This window comes from Pelophylax lessonae (genome assembly GCF_965119305.1).
Source record: "Pelophylax lessonae genome assembly, chromosome: 1".
NCBI classification, from domain to species: domain Eukaryota; kingdom Metazoa; phylum Chordata; class Amphibia; order Anura; family Ranidae; genus Pelophylax; species Pelophylax lessonae.
This window is the reverse complement of record NC_138768.1, coordinates 99654637-99676078: the sequence shown is the minus strand read 5'-3', so window position 1 is coordinate 99676078 and position 21442 is coordinate 99654637.

The following is a 21442-nucleotide window of genomic DNA, read 5'->3' as shown; positions in this document are numbered from 1 at the left end:
AGGGGAGTCAGTTAGAAGCAACTCAGGGCTCTGGATCTCCAGGGCTTCCAAGAGAAGTTTTCCCAAAGGGTCTTCCAACTGCTCCTTCCGCAAGTCCCTTTTGGACAGCCGGGGCAAACCCTCCCCTTCAACTTGGGTCACCTGGCAGTAGCATTTGGGTACTCCGATAGCCGAAACCCCAATCTCTTCTGCTCTTGACCCTCCTCGGGATCGAAATTCAGTTCCCTGATATAGGGCACGCACCCCTTCTGGAGCCAAATGAGTCCATTCTTCCGCAGGTTCCTGTGGAACATGCAACCTTCTGGATAGGGCATCTGCATCCCTATTTCCGATTCCTGGCCGATACTTCAGGCTAAAATTGAAGCTAGAGAGGGCAGCCAACCATCGATGTCCTGTTGCATCCAGCTTGGCCGTAGTCAACAGATAGGTGAGGGGATTATTATCTGTCTTGACAATGAATTCAGCTCCGTACAGGTAGTCTTTCAATTTGTCAACCACTGCCCACTTCAAGGCCAAGAATTCAAGTTTGTGAGTAGGATAATTCCTTTCAGCAGGCAGTAGGCTTCTGCTCACATAGGCAACAGGTCGCAGATGACCCTCATGCTCCTGATAAAGTACCCCCCCCAGCCCATCTCGGCTGGCATCAACATGCAGTTCATATGGTTTTGTGGGGTCCGCATAGGCCAACACAGGGGCAGTGGTTAGGGTTTCCTTCAGCTGGACAAAGGCCCCTTCGCATTCCGGGGTCCACTGATCCTGGATGGATTCCTTAGCCTTCCGGGGGCCTATGGTGGACTTCGCCGGCTTTACCAACTCAGGGACATCATCTTCTTCATTCTTCAGGAGCTCATTTAGGGGTCGGGCAATCTGGGCGAACCCCTCCACAAACCTCCTGTAATAGGAGCAAAAGCCCAAGAATGACCGGAGTTCGGTCACATTTGTGGGTCTCGGCCAGGAAGCAACAGCATCCAGCTTGTCCGGGTCAGTGGCCACCCCTTCTTCAGACACGATATGGCCCAGGTAATGGACCGAGGACTGATAGAATTGGCACTTCTCAGGAGAAAGTTTCAGACCTTCTTCATGTAGCCTCTTCAAGACCTTTTCCAACCTCTCCTCATGTTCTTCTAAAGTTCTGCCAAACACGATAACATCATCCAAGTATACCAGTACCTCTATCAAATTCATATCTCCAACGGTCCTCTCCATCAGCCTTTGGAAGGTAGCAGGGGCCCCGGACAACCCCTGAGGCATGCGATTGAACTCAAAGAACCCCACAGGGGTGATGAAGGCTGTTTTCTCCCGATCTTCAGGGTGCATGGGGATCTGATAATACCCACTCTTTAAGTCCATCACACTGAACCACTTCGCCCCTGACAGACTCTGTAGGGCATCTTCGATTCGAGGAGTGGTATACTGGTCTGGGATGGTTCTTCTGTTCAGCGTTCGGTAGTCGATACAAAGCCTCAAAGATCCATTTTTCTTCCGGACTACCACTATCGGGGAAGCATACGGGCTCCTGGATTCTCGGATAATCCCGATCTTTTTGAGCTCTGCCAGCTGTTGATGTAGATCTTCTAAGTCACCTAAGGGGACTCGCCGGACTCTCTCCCTGAAAGGCTTGTCCTCACTCAGGCGGATCTTATGAGTGGCGCTCCTGGCACATCCCACGTCAAACTCGTCCTTAGAGAATATTTCCCTACATCGAGCAAGTTGTGCCTTGGCCCTCTTCACCCATTCCGGCGGGAGGGCAGCGTTTCCAGAGCAAAGCTCCTCTATAACCGCTTCACCCTGTTCCTTTTCTTTGAAATCAATGGGGGCAACTGGGGTAGCCGGGTTGACTTGGCCCAGGAGCACTCTGGCCGGTACCTTCACTGGTGTAATAGAGGTGTTTCTGACACTCACTAAAACCCTTCCACGGTTTTCCTGTAACACCTTCAAAGGGATCACCTCAGGGATCACTTCTATCCCTCTCTGTCTCTCCTTTTGACCTGATTCAAAGATAATGAAGGGACCCGGCTGTTGCCATGTGAGTTTAACAGAAGCCTTAAAACAGGCCACCTCTCCTGGCTGTAAGACCTTTTCTGCTCTATCCAGCTTCCAGAGTCGTCCAACTCCTTCTGCGGGGGTCTCTTGCTCCAACACTAATCGTTGGTAGGCCTGCCGTAGCATGGGATGGATCCTTGGCGCCTGAGCATCTTGTCCCTGGACCAGTTGTATCAGAAGGCGCCTTACCAGGTCAGTGTTTGTTCCTACGATGAGAGAGCTTTTGTTGGCCCCTGGTGGACGAGGACAGACCACCGCTAAGGTGTCGAAGGTTTCCGCTTCACCAGCCACTGATGGATCAAAGGTCAACTTGATTGGCAGATACCCGTCATAGGGAAAACTTTGGGTCCCAATACCCCATATCTCCAGATCTTCCAACTTCTGCAAAGGTAGATGGGTAAGATATTTATCATAGAAGTCTCTATACAAAAGAGTCACCTGGGCCCCTGTGTCAAGGAGGGCTCTTGTGTAAATTCCTTCCACCTGAACCGAGACCACTGGGGAGGGCCCGACCAAGTTAGTTGGGAATTCTCTTGATGTAGCCTGGTTGTCTGATTCAGTTCTCTGTACCCTGGCCCTCTTCTCCTTTTTCTTCCTTGATCTGGGCCCCCGCTGAACCCGGTGTGCATTGACTTTCCTTCCCTCAGTAACCCGGAGTCTAGAACTGGGGGTATTATATTTGGGTCTGACCCCCTGACTCAGTTTCCCTGATCCTGCACCACTTCTGGAGTCCCTTAAGACTGGCGGACACCCGGTTGACTCCTTCACCGGTGTCCTCTGAAGTTTCCCGCTGGCTCGCGAGGTTTCGCGGCAGCATTTCCTGAGCTGGGACATACCCTTCTAACATGCCCAACTCCCCCACAGTTGAAACAAGTTAACAATCTTGCAGGCCGTGGCTCTGGATCTGTGCTGAGACTAACAGGTTCATCTGGCCTCTCCGATATACTCCCCTTGGGTAGAGTGGATACCTGACCAGTCAGGATGGACACCATTTCTATCAACTGAGACACTTGGGTCTTTAGGAGTTCAACTTGAGAGTCACCCTCTTCCACACTTATCACTCCAACCCGGGCAGTTGAGTCAAACTGCCGGCTTTTCTTCTTGTTGTCCAACATAACCTCTTCCTCTCTGACCATTCGAATCAGATCGGGGTATTCTAGAATGCCGCCATCTCGACGAGTTCGTAACAGTATGGCAATGGGATCTAAAGGTTGAGCCCCTTTCAGAACCTGTCGTGCACGAGTCTCATCTATTTTCCGGTGGTCTATTCCTTTCTTTAACAGAATCTGGTGGATAATCCTATCCAGACGTTTAATGAATTCGGACAACTTCTCCCCCTCTTCTTGATAACAGTGGTCCAACTGGTAGAGAAGTTCAGCCGCGTTCTCCGTCCGACCAAACACATCTTGCAGAATGTCCAAATAATCCTGTGCAGTGCAGTTCTTCTTGCTAAGCTTTAGATTACGTACAGCCTCTAATGCAGGTCCCCTTAAACTCTCTGTGATTCTCTGCTTCTTGTGCTGTTCTGGTACCTCCCATTCCTCCAAAGCCTGAGTGGCGGTATCTAACCACTCTTCGAACCCATCTTCTGCTGAAGGCACAGGCTGTTTCCCAGAGAATGTCCGGAGCTTCCTATATCCAGTCATCAAATAGCTTGAGGAGTCCCTACTACATTTTGCCACAATCTCCCCAAGAACAGCACACAGTTCTGAGCTAAAAGTCGACAAAGGTGATGACTCAGGATGCCCTTCTTGGACACCTTTTTCTTGGCTGGATACCCCAGGGGTGGTGGATGAGGGACCCGCAATAGGAACTCCTGGATGTATCAGGAAAAGTTCTGTTTGGTCAGTAGTTTTTACACTGTTTCCGTTGAAATAATCAGGGACCCCCTTCCTCCACTCACACAGTGCATACGTGTGTGGGACAGTGGTGTCAGTTTTCATGTCAATCACCCAAAATTTCCTGTCTGTGGATAGTGCCCTCAAAACAGGGAGGAGCTTTTCTTCAGTCCAGGCTTCTCCCTTGATTTCAACCACCAGGCCATTTTCCACTATGACATTCTCTTCCTTGCACCACTCAGCAGCAGCGACAGGATCCATTTCTGCGTGGGAGGGAATTCTATGGCTGAGAGGGTTGTATTGCAGGACTGTAGAAATCCCGGACGAGCCTCCACGTGTAGCACCACCCCCGCAGGAGCTGCTGATTATATTATTGGGTCTACACCCTGCCTAACAACCCAATCAAATTGGCTCGATCCCTCCTCAGGCACAACTGACCCAGAATAGGACTGGACTATCAAATAGATACACAGGTTGGAATACAATACTTCACTATGCAACAATACCTTGTTACCTTCTTGAATAGTAGTGCTTCTGGGTGACACAATGGAACAACGCACAAGATTGTAATTAACCAAACTTAGTTTACTATGTATCAAATTGAATAGGGGAGATACAATACAATACAATACAAGTCCATAAAAGGTTATTTAAAACAGCTTTAAAAAAGGTAAAAGAATACCCCCACACTCCTCCTGCATTAAGGCTAGACACAGTACCAGGTAGGTGGGCCTATCTGAGTCCCTCCCCCAGAGTTCTCTTCTTTCTTGTTGATCTTCGCTAGCAAGGTTATTGAATAGAGCTCATTTGTAATCCAGATTAGGAATAAAGATCAAGAAAGAAAAAACAACGAGCTGTTAGTTGTCACCGCAGGGTGTCTGCGTAACTGAGCAATAACTTCTGCGAGAGAGATAAGCCTCTGGCGACTCCTTTACAGACCTTATTGTTTGTCTATGAGTCTCCTGAGAGAGTATGGTGATAAACCCCGGGGTTTTATCACCTCCTGCTGCGCTACCGCTATCTGTAGATAAAACTGTCTCTTCAGCAGATAAAGTCAGTTATTGGGCATGTGCCCTCTCACCAACAGAAGTTTCTCCTTCGCGCGCTTCCACTGCGGTCTCAGTCCTTTGGCTATATGCCAGCCGCGCGGGGTCCTTCTGGCGGATGACTTCCGGTCTCGGCAAACAGCAGTATGACCTCCAGGAATGTGCCTCGTGCTTGAGATGGGACGGTTCCACGTCGTCCCTCCAGGCTAAAAGGCTCTGGCCCAATATCCAGTGTCAGTCCTTCACTCTCGCTCGCTGGTTCCTCAGAGTCCAGCGCAGAAAGGCCCCCCCCCTTCGCGCGCTTCTCTCTTCCTTTAAATAACCTCCCCCATAGTGCCGTGCGGTGCAGCCGTGCACCCTGGATCTTGCAAAGCAGCCTGGGAGATGTAGTTTCTTCATCTTGTGAAAAGGAAGTCACAGCCCGGGAAATTCCATGCAGCTACCACTAGAGGGAGCCTAGTTCCTGGATCTTGCAAAGCAGCCTGGGAGATGTAGTTTCTTCATCTTGTGAAAAGGAAGTCACAGCCCGGGAAATTCCATGCAGCTACCACTAGAGGGAGCCTAGTTCCTTCCCACATATCAAACAGTGTCTTTAGGCATGTTTAACCCCGCTACATCTAATTAGGCAGGCCTTCGTACTACATACTTGAAGGCAAATTTGAAGAAAATTGGACAGAAAATTGTAAGAAAATTGGAGCATGTATGGCCAGCCTTAGGCAGGCCATAGACGATTCGAATTTCGTTCGAAAATCGTAAATGGCAGTGTTATCGAATGATTTTCGTATCGTTAGTGTGGTATGTAAAACGTTCGATTTTTGTACGACAGCAAAAATTCACATATCCAACATGTTGGGTTTTTTTGCGAAAATCGGCCGAATTTCGTATCATTAGTGGGGGAGTTGTATGATTTTGCCGAACAGTAGGGAGTGTGTCCGGTAGAGATGTGGTTAAAAGGCACAAAAAATAGTGTTTTGTCGTAGGATTTTCGGCTCACATTGATGGTACACTCGATGATGTGCACAAGTGCCGCTTTCGTTTATCGAACGATAAATCGTACGTAATTCGAATCGTCTATGGCCTGCCTAAGTCTTCACTGACACACCAATGTTATAACTGGTGCATTGCTTTAGACTGTCAAATAAGAAAAGTAGATCAAAGTGAAGAGCATCCTGATTTTAGGTTTGAGTGCTCCTTTTATACATTTTCCTGTAAAAGTGTTGCAATAACTTTTATCAGATTTTTTCCCAGAATTTCATTCTGTTTCCATTCTGACTCCAGAGCACTTGGCAGAACCAAACACGATTTTAGAATATTAGTTGGGCGCTGAGCAGGAATTGTAATAAAGTATGAGGTGAAGGGAGCACATTTCCCAGTTCAGACCTGAATAACCCATTATTCATAAGGTTATGTTGTATGTGATTATATAAATGGAAGGAAAGGTTCATCAAATGTACACTGGGATCACAATGTGGATCACAAAGCAATATAAAAGAAAACTAATAAACATGTGTTATGGATACTTAGGTTCTCTTTACCTATATGTGTTGCAGCTATAAGTACCTCCTATTGAAGAATAAAAGTAGTTCCTTTTAGAGGGTTCCTTATGGTATTAATGAGAAACCATATAGAGTTTGGGAGCCTCAAATACAGGTCTAATGCCTCGTACACACGCACCGATTGATGGCCGTGAATTTTCGGCCAACGTCCGATTGTCGGCTTGTTAGTATGATGCTTCCGACAACCGACTGCGACTTTTCGGCCGAACAAAATCTGGTGTGCATGCTATAAAATTTTTGTTGGCCGATTGTTCATCAGTCAGTACAGATTTCGGCCGACAAAAATCAGATGAGCAAGACTGGGCATGCTCAGAGAAGAAAAAACACAAGGAATGTTAACCATCACATGACATCACTTCTGCAGTTGGTTGTTGTTGGCCGAAAAAATTTGTGTGCAGTCTAGAGCACATTTCAACCAACACAACAACACTGGACAAAAGACGGCCGATCGGTCGGCCAACAATCTTGCGTGTGTACGAGGCTTAACTCTTCCAAAGGCTGTTGTTGACCTTTCGTTTTGTATATCTTTAAAAGGTAACTCCACTTTCATCGGGAAAAAAATAGCAAACAAAGAAAAAATAATATAGCCTATACAATTGCGACACAAGTCATATTGTAATTGAATGGTATTAAAAATTACCTTTCCTTTTCAATCTGCAGCCGCTTTAATTTTCTTAAAATGCAATATGGCTACCTAGAGATGTTCTGTATACAAAATGTGTACTGACCACACCCCAGAAACATCATTTGCTGCTTGTGTGATTGGCTCACCAATTTTTCCAGAAGTCTGCCTAAAACACAAGTCAGATTTCTGGCATCCCCTGCAACATAAATGTCATTTGAGATACTCCCAATAAGAAATCACGTCTAAAGGGATGCAGGCCCACCAGATATCCTCATTAGTGCTCTGCAGCTGCACAGCTGATTGGTAATTATGAAAAAACTCCCATTAGACCCCCTCAGCAAAGTGGCACAGAGGAACAGTGATTTCTTCACAATAACAAAAGGTAGGAATTTGCAACAAAGGTTGTATAATCCTTGTAATGTACGTAGATCACCCAGAGGGTAATGTTTTTTTTTCTCCACAAAAGTGGAGTTACGCTTAAAATAGAGAATCAACCTGTTTCAGTTGTATTATTTTTTTTGTTTCCAAAAAAAAAGAGGGAGGGGTGGGTAAGGGTAGTGTTGGTCTGATGATCAGTACTTGGATCTCTTGACATTGAGTGTGTTATAATAAAGGTGTCATGGGGGCATGTATCCTAATGTTCAGTGTCCATCTCAGTTTTATTATTAATTATCCTGATTACTTGTGTTGTGTTACTTGTGCTGCTGGTTGCCTAGTTGAAATCCAAAGTCCCCCCGAGCAGATGTGCCAACTACGCCCATCCTTTCCACCACCCATCTCCATTCATAGAAAGTTTTTCTATGGCAGCCATCAGTGAAAAGTGCTCTATGAATGGAGGATGGGTGGATGAATGAAAGGTCCACCTCCTCTATTCATAGATCATTTTTTATTAATGGAAGCTATAGTACAGCTTCCATTAATAAAACATTAAGGAGAAAGAAGGCAGAAAGATGGGCATAGTCTGCACTCTTGATGAATGTGGAGCTCTGCAGAGGACTTGTATTTCAACTAACACAGCAGCGAGCAGCACCTTAAATGTAAGTACAGTTTTATGTTCTGTTTAAAAAAAAAGTAGCAAAATTAGCAAAACTTAGTCTTTTATGTTACCACGAATGGGAACCCTACTAGTGGTGAATGTTTTTTAATAGCTTTCGTAGAACACACTTTTTTTTTTTCCATAATTCTCCGTAGTATTATTGCTTTCAGCATATCTGCTGGTGAATCTGGTATTGTTGCATTAATCAGGGGTGTCCAAACTTTTTTCAAGGGCCAGATTTGATGAAGTGAACATGCGTGAGGGCCGACCATTTTGCCTGACATTCTGTGGACCATTAAAATAAATACAAATTAACTATTTCATGCAAAGTTTATTGCAAATCGCATACTTTTTATTTCGGCACATGGATGACAAATCTAAATAGGTGTTAAATCGCTCCGCCTTTCATATCTGAAGGCCAGATAGAAAAATATCCAGGAAGCTGAAATATGTGTCAGGAACATTGTAAAGTACATTACATATTATTGGTAATAAAGGTTGTCTGTCCACTTTTAAGTTAAAAAAATATTAACAGGAACATAACACCAAGTATACATGTTGTGTCCAAATATATTTATAACTGATTTAGACCAACTGACATTTACAATGTATTCATCTCAATTCGGAGCATGCGTGCTCCCTAATCAGTCACACAAGGGTTAATCACATATAAGCGCTATATGAACCCACCGATGATGATGGCAGCAATAATAGTCATGAATGATGCCAATGTAGTAAATAGAACAGGCATGTCCAAAGTCTGGCCCGCGGGCCAATTGGTAATTTGGTAAAATCTATTGTTGTGGCCCCTGTGAATCCCCGAGTTCTGCTCAGGACCCCATGGGATCTCTGGATCTTTCAACATCCCTGTTACTTGTGAATACACTATTGTTAAGCCGGCCCCGCCAGCTTTATATCCTTTGCCCAATATGGCCTCCATCTTTGCCTGATTAGGGAGCACTAAAAACCACAAATAAATCCGACGCTAGTATGACAGAACTAGCGCCCTCTCCGTGATAATTGGCATAACACCTGGAGGTCAAGTAGCAGCTGTGTGGAAACAAAACACACCAGGAGGGATGTTCAAAAGTATCAGTCATACAATGGTTAACCACATATAAGCGCTATATGAACCAACCGATGATGATTACTGATGGCAGAAATAATAGTCATGAATGATGCCAATGTAGTAAATAGAACATTGAAAAGTTGTCAGGACAACCAAACGAGAAGCAGGCACTCCTAACGCTCCCCTGGCTCACCTGCATTGGGTCAACGCATATGCCGCTCACCACCAGCGGCTCTATAGCGGTTCAAGCTTCGTTTTGGTCCTCCTTCCCCAGGGTCTGACGTCACGTCCGGGTCCCCTTCATGAGTGATCCCCCTTGCCTCCTATATCGGGCATTGTTTGGCCTTTTTCCACCCTTCCTTGTCCAGGATTGAGGCATTCTGTTATCATCTCCTCGCAGCCAGAGCAAGGCACAACTGTCCACACTGCTGCATTGTTCCTGGCTGGTTTTATGCCTTCACACACACTGGATAGTCACCAAACTGTGAGTTTTTAACCCCTTATTTTGGCTTTACAATTGCACAAGGTGTACTGCTGGTTTATACATACATGGAACTCTGGGGGAAGGAGGACCAAAACGAGGCTTGAACCGCTATAGAGCCGCTGGTGGTGGTGGCATGTGCGGTGATCCAATGCAGGGGAGCCAGGGGAGCACGAGGAGTGCCTGCTTCTCGTATGGTTGTCCTGACAACTTTTCAATGTTCTATTTACTACATTGGCATCATTCATGACTATTATTGCTGCCATCAGTAATCATCATTGGTGGGTTCATATAGCGCTTATATGTGGTTAACCCTGATATGAACGGTACTCATTGGAAATCATGGAGTACAACTTGTCATGCGACTTTGCAGTCCCAAATCACAAGACAAGTCGGACAAGTGTGAAAGGGGCTTAAGTGTCTATATATTAAAAGTCAGCAGCTACAGTAGCTGCTGACTTTAAATTTTTTTTCCACAGCTGGAACACCTCTTTAACCAGTTCTGGACCGGAAGATTTTCCCCCTTAGTGACCAGGCCCCATTTTGCGATTCGGCACTGCATTACTTTAACGGACAATTGCGCGGTCATGCGACACTGTACCCAAATAAAATTGATGTCCTTTTTTTCCCACAAACAGAGCTTTCTTTTGGTGATATTTGATCACCTGTGCGATTTTTATTGTTTGTGCTATAAACAAAAAAATGCGACAATTTTGAAAAAAAAACAATATTTTTAATTTTTTGCTAAATAACTGTCAGGATTACATTCCCCAAAAAAAAAAAAATATCTAAATTTTTAACATTTTAAGCCAATTTTTTTTCTGCTACATATTTTTGGTAAAAAAAAAATTGCAATGAGCGTATTTTGATTGGTTTGCGCAAAAGTTATCGCGTCTACTAACTACGGGAAAGATTTATGTCATTTTTATTGTTTTTTTTACTAGTAATGGCGGTGATCTGCGATTTTTTGCGAGACTGCGATATTGTGGCAGACAGATCGCACCCCTAACTGACATTTTTTACACTTTTGGTGGTACCAGTGACATTACTACAGTAATCAGTGCTAAAAATATGCACTGTTACTGTAATAATGCCATTGGCAGGGAAGGGGTTAACCCTGTTGGTGATAAAGGGGTTAAATGTAAGCCTAGGGGAGTGATCCTAACTGTGGGGGGGGTTGGGCTTGTGAAATGATCAGAGAGAAATGTGATCCTTTATAGCAGGATCACATGGTCTCTGTGGTCATTGCAGGGAGAAGGACGGATGGCTGTGTTTACATCAGCCAACCGTACTTCTCTCTCAGCGGGGAGAGATCGAATGTGTCAGGTGGCAATCGGAGCCGCCTGACACCCGCACTGGCTTCCCTGCTAATGATCAGGGGCGGCAGCGTGCTGCTGGCGGAGCGCGCTCGCCCCCCAGCTCCTCCCAGGCAAATGACGTACCCCTACATGGTTTTGCCTGGGAGAGCCACTCTGCCGCCGTATATATACAGTATGCGGTCGCATACTTGCCAACTGTCCCTTTTTTCCTGGGACAGTCCCTGCAAATAGGAGCTTGTCCCAGGTAATTTATATTGTCCCTGGAAGCGCCTGTTAATCAGGCTGCCCATAAATGTTAGGCAGAAGTAGTGCAGCTGAATGGGAGACTTATTCCAACTCTGCTACTGTGGCCTTAAAGTGGAGTTCCACCCATTTTTGGAACTTTAGATCTATGTAATCCCCTTTAAAATGGCTTTTACCAATGGAAACTTTTTTTTTTTTTTGCTAGTAAATACCTTAATTTCGGCTTTATTCCTCCTCTCCTCACTTCCTGGTCCGATCGGCGATGACGCCATTCGGCGATCCGCAGTGTCTTCTGGGATGTATTCTATTCCAGAAATCTCGCAGTAGCTGTATCTGTACTGAGCCGTGCCTGCCCCGCCTCCGCCCTGCCTCCGCCCCACCTCCTCTCATTGAGTTGCATTGTATGAATGTATTAAGGCTGTTCTCTGCCCCGCCTCCGCCCCGCCTCCTCTCATTGAGTTGCATTGTATGAATGTATTAAGGCTGTTCTCTGCCCCGCCTCCGCCCCGCCTCCTCTCATTGAGTTGTATTGCAATACAACTCAATGAGAGGAGGCGGGGCGGAGGCGGGGCAGAGAATGGCCTTAATACATTCATACAATGCAACTCAATGAGAGGAGGCGGGGCGGAGGCGGGGCAGGCACGGCTCAGTACAGATACAGCTACTGCGAGATTTCTGGAATTGAATACATCCCAGCAGACACTGCGGATCGCCGAATGACGTCATCGCCGATCGGACCAGGAAGTGAGGAGAGGAGGAATAAAGCCGAAATTAAGGTATTTACTAGCAAAAAAAAAAAAAAAAAAAGTTTCCATTGGTAAAAGCCGTTTTAAAGGGGATTACAGAGATCTATGTATTCCAACCTATTAAAAATGGGTGGAACTCCGCTTTAAGTTTGAAATTCCCATTTTAATTTCCTGTAATTCTCTCTATATTGAGTAGACTCTATAATCTGATAAGTAGGCGAGATTAATTATGCAGAGTGGGCGGCGCTTCAGGGAAGTGGGTGTGGTAATTGATAGCTGTGCTGCAAAGTGTCCCTGGAAATTTTTTTTAAATGTTGGCAACTATGCGGTCGGCAAGTGGTTAAGGAGCACCATAAGCCTGGATACATTCCCGGGAGCTGGCTGACCGCTTGTCTTCAGATGCGCTTCCACTCACAGGTATATGATCTCTCGGTGGGATCATTTGATTTGGTAAGCGGTCAATCTTCACATATAGAGCACAGCGGTGACACACTTTCCATTCTGGATTATTTCAGCTGCACTACAAACAGTTTGTTGTATTTACATGTGGGAAAGTTGGAGCATCATCTTTTCACTTAAACACAATGAATTGGGGAGCACTGGACTATTTATGAACTTTTTGCACCATTTACTATTTGTCATTTTTTGTTAACAGATCGTGGCTACTTATTCACAAAAAAATTATTTTTGATGTAATTTACTTGTTACACCGTTCTAGGCAACAAGAGTTTCACTTATCCGGTGACACTTTCCCATTTGAGCATTCACTATTGTTTGATTTTGCTTATTGAACATTGTTTATTGCATCTGTTACCTAATCACTTTTAGGAGAACATCTCAGTCAAAAACAGCAAATCTTATTTATTTTACAATGTTTTTTTCTCCTCTCTATTCAAGGAGTGTTTGATTGCAGCAGTTTTTTGATTTCATATATTTGCAGCTGAGCGCACCTTTTTGTATTGTTTAGAGTAGAGCATAGACAAAAACAATCATAAAGCAAATCAACTCAGACGCAGCTGAGCAAATTTTCCAGGATGCATATTGACACATCAAGTACAAAGCGTTTTTGCAAGTAAATACAAACCAAAATTGTACATCCTATAGAAAGCCTTGACAACCCAGGCTCACAGTTTCATACCTAGAAGAATTCCTGCGCCTATCTTGAACCAGGGTTTGTATCCCCATGTCCTTCAAAATGTTCCATAATTTAGCTGAAATCGGTTAGATAAGGAATAGAAAAAGAGGAAAAGGAATAAGAAAAGGAAGGGGGAAGGGATATACACTATATTGTCAAAAGTATTGGGATACCTACTTTTACACGCACATGAACTTTAACCACTTAAGCCCCGGAAGATTTTACTCCCTTCCTGACCAGGGCCTATTTTGCGATTCGGCACTGGGTGACTTTAACGGACAATTGCGCAATCGTGCGACGCTGTACCCAAATGAAATTGATGTCCTTTTTTTCCCACAAACAGAGCTTTCTTTCGATGGTATTTGATCACCTGTGCGATTTTTTGATCATGCGCTATAAACAAAAAAAGAGCGTAAATTTTGCAAAAATAACAATATTTTTCATATTTTTTTATATGAAATTCATCCAAAAAAAATGTAAAAATCAAAATTCTTTAACATTTTCGGCCAATTTGTTTTATGCTACATATGTTTGGTAAAAAAAAATCTCAAAAAGCGTATTTTGATTGGTTTGAGCAAAAGGTAGCGCGTTTACTAACAAAGGGAAAGATTTTTGTCATTTTTGTTGTTTTTTTTTAACGCGTAATGGCGGCAATCTGCGATTTTTTTTTGCGGTACTGCAACATTGCGGCGGACAGATCGGACCCTTGACTGACATTTTTGACACTTTTGGGGTTACCAGTGACATTTCTACAGTAATCAGTGCTATACATATGCACTGTTACTGTAAAAATACACTGGCAGTGAAGGGGTTAACTTTTTTTGAGAGGGAGGGGTTATGTGTGTCCCTAGGGGCATGATTCTAACTGTGATTGGCTGTGGCTTGAGGTGTAGGAACAATGATCAACGGTCCTACATAGTAGAACCGTATGATCACTATTCCCACACAGGGGAGAATGACAGGCAGCTTGTTTACATCAGCCGCCTGCCTTTCTCCCGCTGTCACGGACGATCGCGAGTGCCCGGCGGACATCGGGTCCGCCGGTCACACGCGCGGGGGGTCCGTGACCACGCGGGAGCGCGCCTCCGGCGGCGCGCGCTCGCTCCCTAGACCCTCACAGGCTAGCGACGTAGTACTACGTCGCTCTGCCTGTGAGGGGCTGACTGCCGACGTAAATAGTTGTGTGGCAGTCGGCAAGTGGTTAATGGCATCCCAGTCTTAGTCCGTAGGGTTAAATATTGAGCAAACCCTTTGCAGCTATAACAGCTTCAACTCTTCTGGGAAGGCTGTCCACAAGGTTTAGGAGTGTGTCTATGGTAATGTTTGACCATTCTTCCAGAAGCGCATTTGAGAGGTCAGGCACTAATGTGGACGAGAAGGCCTGGCTCACAGTCTCCACTCTAATTCTTCCCAAAGATGTTCTGTCAGGGTGAGGTCAGGACTAAGCAGGACAATCAAGTTCCTCCACCCCAAATTCACTCATCCATGTCTTTATGGACCTTGTTTATGCACTGGTGCGCAGTCATGTTGGAACAGGAAGGGACCATCCCCCAAACTTTTCCCACAAAGTTGGGAGCATGAAATTGTCCAAAATGTCTTGGTATGCTGACGAGTTCCGTTCACTGGAACTAAGGGGCCAAGCCCAACCCCTGAAAGACAGCCCCAAATGATTTGGATCAGTGCACAGATCAAGGTCCATAAAGACATGGAATAGCGAATTTGGGGTGGAGGAACTTGACTGGCCTCAACAGAGTCCTGACCTGAACCCGATAGAACACCATTGGGATTAATTGGAGCAGAGACCAAGGCCTTCTCATCCACATCAGTGCCTACCTCACAAATGCGCTTCTGGAAAAATGTTTAAACATTCCCATAGGCAAATTCCTAAACCTTGTGGACAGTCTTCCCAGAAGAGTTGAAGCTGTTATAGCTGGAAAGGGTGTATAGTGTCTCTCATATACATACAGTATATTTCTTGCAATTCTTTTCAATATGAATGCCTCTGCTGACTTTAACTCAAGCTTTTCTTCTCTCTTTTAATAAATAGATTCTAATTTCCTTTTTTCCACTATATTCCACTTAAACATTATGATTTTATTATTCCCAGTGACAAAGCTGACGTTGGGGTTCCTCTGTGGTTTATTAGTTGGGGGAAAGCCAGGAGCTGTCAGTGAGGTGCCTTTCTTGGAAATGCTCTCTAAACAATGCATTGTTGGAATTAGCAATGAATGGTTAAGAAGTGCATGTATTTTACTGAGTCCATCAAAATGGCAGGATATGGTGGAAGTGATATCTGTCACAGAGATAATTCACATTCTCTTTTTTCTCCACAGTCGGTTCCTGTCCTTCTTGCCCCTGAAATACAGATGACCCTCCTGAAGAATGTCAGAAATGTTTTTAAAGTGGATTTTTCAAGCAATGACCAGCATGATGTCCTGAACATTTCACGCTAGAAATTATTCACGATTTTATTTACATGTAGACCAAGCAAAAGTGACAGGGATTGGGATAAACTGCTGGTAGGGGTGCCTGAGTAGTTTCACGAACAGATTATTTAACCACTTAAGCCCCGGAGGATTTTCCTGCTCAAAGACCAGGGCCTATTTCGTGATTCGGCACTGCGTGACTTTAACGGACAATTGCGCAGTCGTGCGACACTGTACCCAAATGAAATTGACGTCCTTTTTTTCCCACAAACAGGGCTTTCTTTTGGTTGTATTTGATCACCTGTGCGATTTTTATTTTTTGCGCTATAAACAAAAAAAGAGCGACAATTTTGAAAAAATAACAATATTTTTCACATTTTTTTATATGAAATTCTCAAAAGAAAAAAAGGTAAAAAACTAAATTTTTTAACATTTTAGGCCAAATTGTTTTCTGCTACATATTTTTGGGAAAAAAAATTGCAATAAGCGGACTTTGATTGGTTTGCGCAAAAGTTATTGCATTTAATAACTACGGGAAAAATTTATGTCATTTTTATTGGGTTTTTTTTAACGAGTAATAACGGCGATCTGCGATTTTATTTTGCGGTACTGCGACATTGCGCCGGACAGATTGGACCCCTGACTGACATTTTTGACACTTTTGGGAGTACCAGTGACATTACTACAGTAATCAGTGCTATACATATGCACTGTTACTGTAAAAATGACACTGGCAGGGAAGGGGTTAACTTTATTAGAGATCCAGGGGTTAAGTGTGTCCCTAGGGGCGTGCTTATAACTGTCAAGGGGCGTGGCTTTTTATGTAACCACAGAGACATACGATCCTACATAGCAGGATCGTATGATCTCTGCAGTTACACCAGGGAGAATGACAGGCGGCTTTATTTACATTAGCCACCTGCCTTTCTCCCTCTCCAGCGGGAGATCGCGAGTAACCGGCGGACATCGGAGCCGCCAGTCACTCGCGCGGGGACCTCAGTGAACGAGCGGGAGTGGGAGCGCGCCTCTGGCGGCGCTCGCTCGCCCCCTACAGGCTTCTGGGCGAGCGACGTAGTACTACGTCACTTTGCCCAGGAGGGGCTGACCGCCGCAGTATATGTACTTGCGTTGGTCGGCAAGTGGTTAAAGAAAAGAATAGAGGATGCCATCACTGAATTCTCCTTCCTAAAAAAACAACTAGCTGGCCTAAAACTGATACCTTCCTTTTAATATTTCCTAAATCACAGGCTGAACAAAAATAAAGAGTAGGGATTCTGAGTTCAGTGTGACTTTTTGTTCTGCATGCATCTCTCTGGTCTGTGATTTAGGAAATATTGATGCCTTTGGTTTAGTATGTTAGCCAGACAGTTAGCTGGTACTTTAAGAAGAAGGTCAGTAATAGCAGCTTCCCAATTTCAATACAGGATTCCTTTCCAGGGATCTCCAAACTGCTGCCCTCCAGATGTTATAGAACTACACGTCCTGTGGGGCATTGTAAAACTCCGACATTCACAGACATGACTAGGCATGATGGGAATTGTATATATCAAAAAACAGTGCTGCGTCAGAAATCCTCATCATAAATACTTGTGAACATATTCAAAAGTGAATATCAAAAAAACAATATAGATAAAAAGTCCATAAATCATAAATGTGTTATAATAAAGTAAATCAACAAAATAATCCACCATCAGTGCATTTATACGGTAAAAGTGCTCAGTGCTTCTCCTCCACCTGTGCAATCAAGCTTCACCTTACATTCTGACCCCTGTTTCACCAGTGGGTCAGAATCAGCAGTTCTCCTCTGGGGATAAATTAGGTCTGGTGATGTCCAAGACTGTGCTCCCTTTGGCCAGCTTCTAAATCTAAAACAAATAAAGTACTTCAGCATTGCGGACTGTTGCGGCGTACAACACTCTGTACTGTTTATGATACATAGGCTGCGATGTGACATCAACAGGCAGGCTCCGCCCCTAGACGTGTTACGTCAGACGTTGACTTCCTCAGTAGAGTCTGATGGGAATTGCAATTCCTGAACAACTGGAGGGCCATAGTTTGTACACCCCAAACCATTTGAAATAAAGGTGGCACCCTTGACGGGTTACAATTTATCTCAGTCCCTATCAATTTACTAAGTTGTTTGATCTGTATGTAAATACTGTAAATGTGGTAAACAATACAAAATATATAATATACTGAATGCTAACATTATATATGTTAATCACATATTTATCAAAACGCAATACTTTTCCTAATAGTTTTCTTAAAGTCGGACTAATACACACAAAGGTTAATGTTGCTTGCATGCCATTCTGCATGAAATGTTATAAACATTATTATCTAATATATCCTATGTATGTTTTAAGCTGCACATAGATTTTTTTTTTTTGGCCAAATGAGAAAAAATTTACTTACTCCCTCATCCGCACAAACAAGGTGGATAGAGGAATCCTCCTTGCTTGGTCATTGTATTCTGACAGAAGGACTCCTCTGATGTCAAAATAGACTAATATACTGGTGGCTGCAGCCATTGATAGACAAAGGTTTTTTTATAACATTCCAAGACCTGGGTGCATCTAATAAAAAACAAAAAAAACAAAAATGAGTTTGGAATAGGGCACTCATGGGTGGTAGTAGTGTGGAAAAGATGCTGTTTAATTCTAACAAATGTTTCACTTTTACCAAGATAATGAAACTTATTTTAATGAGATTTATTTTAATTCTGTTTTTCCATTTTCTCTTTTTACTAATTTATCAACAAAAGGCCTTTTATTTTTCTGGGGTTTTTTTGAAAATTATTCACAACTTTTTACCAAAGACATATAGCAGAATACATTTCGGCCTAAATTAATGAAGAAATAGGATTTTTTAAATTTATTTATTGGATATGTTTTATAATGAAAAGTAAAAAATATTGTCTTTTTTTACATTTTCAGACACTTTTCATTTATATAATAAAAATAAAAAAAAACCCAGTGGTGATTAAATACCACCAGAATAAAGCTCTCTTTGTGTGAAAAAAAAAAAGATACAAATTTAATTTGCATAAAGTGTAACATAGCCGCACATTTTCCAGGTAAAGTAGTGCAGTGCCAAATAGAAAAAAAATGCCCTGGTCATTAAGGGGGTAAAGCCTCCTAGAGCTTAAGTGGTTAAAGAAAATTAACAAACATAAAAAAAAACATAGAAAAACAGGGCAATAAAAATTTACAAAACGGTTTTAAAATGAAATGTACTTAAAGTTGAACTCAACTGTATCCGAGCGCCACAAATAAAATCATCCACAACTTGAAAAGAAATGGACTGTAGAAAACTCTGACCAGAGTAAACATCTAGTTTAATATAAAACATTGGCTGGTACATCATTGCAGAGGCAGAGAGCTGTGCCAGCTTATTGTTGCTCTAGGAAGAGAACTTACAGGTAGCCCCCTTTATATACTGTACATTACAACACAGGGAATTAGTGCATAAATACTTTTACTCACCGACTTATAGTATCTCAAGAATCAAAACTTGTCCAAAGCAACCTTTGAAATACTGACTTATACAACTAATTTAACTTTTTTTACTATACAGTAACATTAGAGTCAAACTTTAACTTGACACAATTGGTCATCCACCTGTAGTAATTTTCACATTGGAAATAATCATTCACCAACACAAAGAGCAGATGAGACCAAAGACCCGTACACACGATAGAAAAATCGGAAGTAAAATTTCGTCCAACGACTGATCTGCCGATTTTCAGATCATTAGTATGATGCTTTTGACAGCCGATTATAATTTTTTGTACGACAAAAACTGGATGTGCAGGCCATACAATTTTTATCCTACGTGAACACAACGTCCAATTTTCCTTTAATTAGTACAGTTTTTGTCGTTTTGAAAAAAATCTATTTTTTTTTTATTTTTATTGGATATATTCTATTTTTTTTTTTAAATGCACCCTACTAGTGAGGTCCTAAAAATGAAATATCAGGATATACTGTAACATTTTGTATTTAGTAACCATTCTCAATGTACACAAGTAGATCACATTTATATTTGCACTTCAGATGTGTTTTTATTTCACACAAATATTAGATCAACAAGCAAATTTCTCATAATCTGTAAATGTGAGTGAGAAATGTGATTGGCGGGACTAACAGAGATCAAAACCATGCAATTGCATTTTTTCAATCTTATATGGCAATTGGTGAAGGTCAGAAAACAGACATTCTTGGTATCTTGTTGTTTCCTATCCTTATCTTTAGATTGTAGAAGGAAATGGATCAACTCCCTTTATATCTCCAAGCTCAGCATTTCACAGACAGGCAGCTATCATATACTTTTTTTTTACCAAAAAACATCTAGCAAGTGGTTGTAGCACTATTTATATAAACCAGTTATCCCATGTTCACAGATAACATTATCATGTAAAGAGAATTGACACAACTACCCTTCTGGTAAACGATTGCTTTCTGTCAGCAACAGTGGCGGCCCGTCCATTGGGGGGCACCCCCATCCATGTGTCCGGCCCACTAATCTACATGCAGGGCTCCGGACGCATGGATTCCAATAGGGGATTTTTTTTTTAAGCACGTGATTAGAGCCAGAGGCTCTAATAGGCTTTAAAAAAGGGTGGGCTCAGGGCGCAGAGCATTGTGCCCTGAGCCCACCCAGTTGTATGACGATAGCGAATGAATATTCGCTATTATCACACTGATTCTCCTGCCAGCCAATCAGGAAGTGGGTCATAAGACCCCTTTATTGATTGGCTGAAAAGAGAAAAGCGATTTTACTGGACATTGGCCAGGAAGAGGGAGGAGACGTAGGGCAGACACCGGAGGAAGCCACTCGGGGAAGGAGGAGGTAAGGATGCTGCCGTCCGTCCGTCTGTCCATCCCTCCCGGGGGGGGAGGGGGTGGTAGATTTGACTGCTGGCTGGTCGGCTGTCCCACGGGGGGGTGGTGGATTTGCTGGCCAGCCGGCCGTCACCGCAGGGGGGGGGGTGTTGGTTTTGCCGCTCCCCCCCCCAAATTATCATGCACCAGCTGCCACTGGTTAGCAAAGAACCACTTTATGTTCCACTGCAAGCAGAATGGCCACATGCAGGTTAGGGTAATGTTTATTGCCTGGGCACATCAGATCAAGTGTGACAGTATGAACATGACCCAACTGGTGTAATTGTTTTTCTGTTTGATTCTTACCCAATTCTTATCTAACCTTTAAAGTGGTACTAAAGCTTCTGTGCCGTGGCAAACAGTGGGTGTGGCTAAATTATGCTACATATTGGGGGTGCCTTTTTAGTCTGATTAGAAGTTTTAGTCTGATGTTTTACAATTTTTTAAGTATTTTTGATGATAAATGAATTTTTGAATAATTTTTATTTAAAATTTTTAATTTTAATTAAATTTAAGTTAATATTTTTTGCTTACATTTTTTTTTAACAACACTGTTGGGGGGGTCTTTGGTGAGATACCAGGGGTCTAAACAGACCCCTAAAGTCTCAGTTTTGAGATAGAGAAAGGAACGGAGGAAGCACATATCCCGTTCCGTTTTGTAGCCTCAGCTGCACTGCAGATAAATGAACAGGAGACAGAGAATCCTGACGATTCATAAACTGAATCATAGTAAACACAATTTACTATGCTTCAGTTATGAATGAATACAGTGGGTGATCAGTACCAGGGGATTCAGGCAGTGAGGGAAATCTGATAGTTATCAGTACAGCAGGCTGCTGTCCAAATGTGCCCCCTGTGCTCCTTCATTCAGAGTGGTGTCTGAATAATACAGTAGGTGTGTTACTGGCCAGATCCGAATAAAAGCCTAAAAAAGGAAAGTAATAAAGCCACTACATATAAGGATTGGAAAGCTGCAATATATTTTTGGTTTTGGGT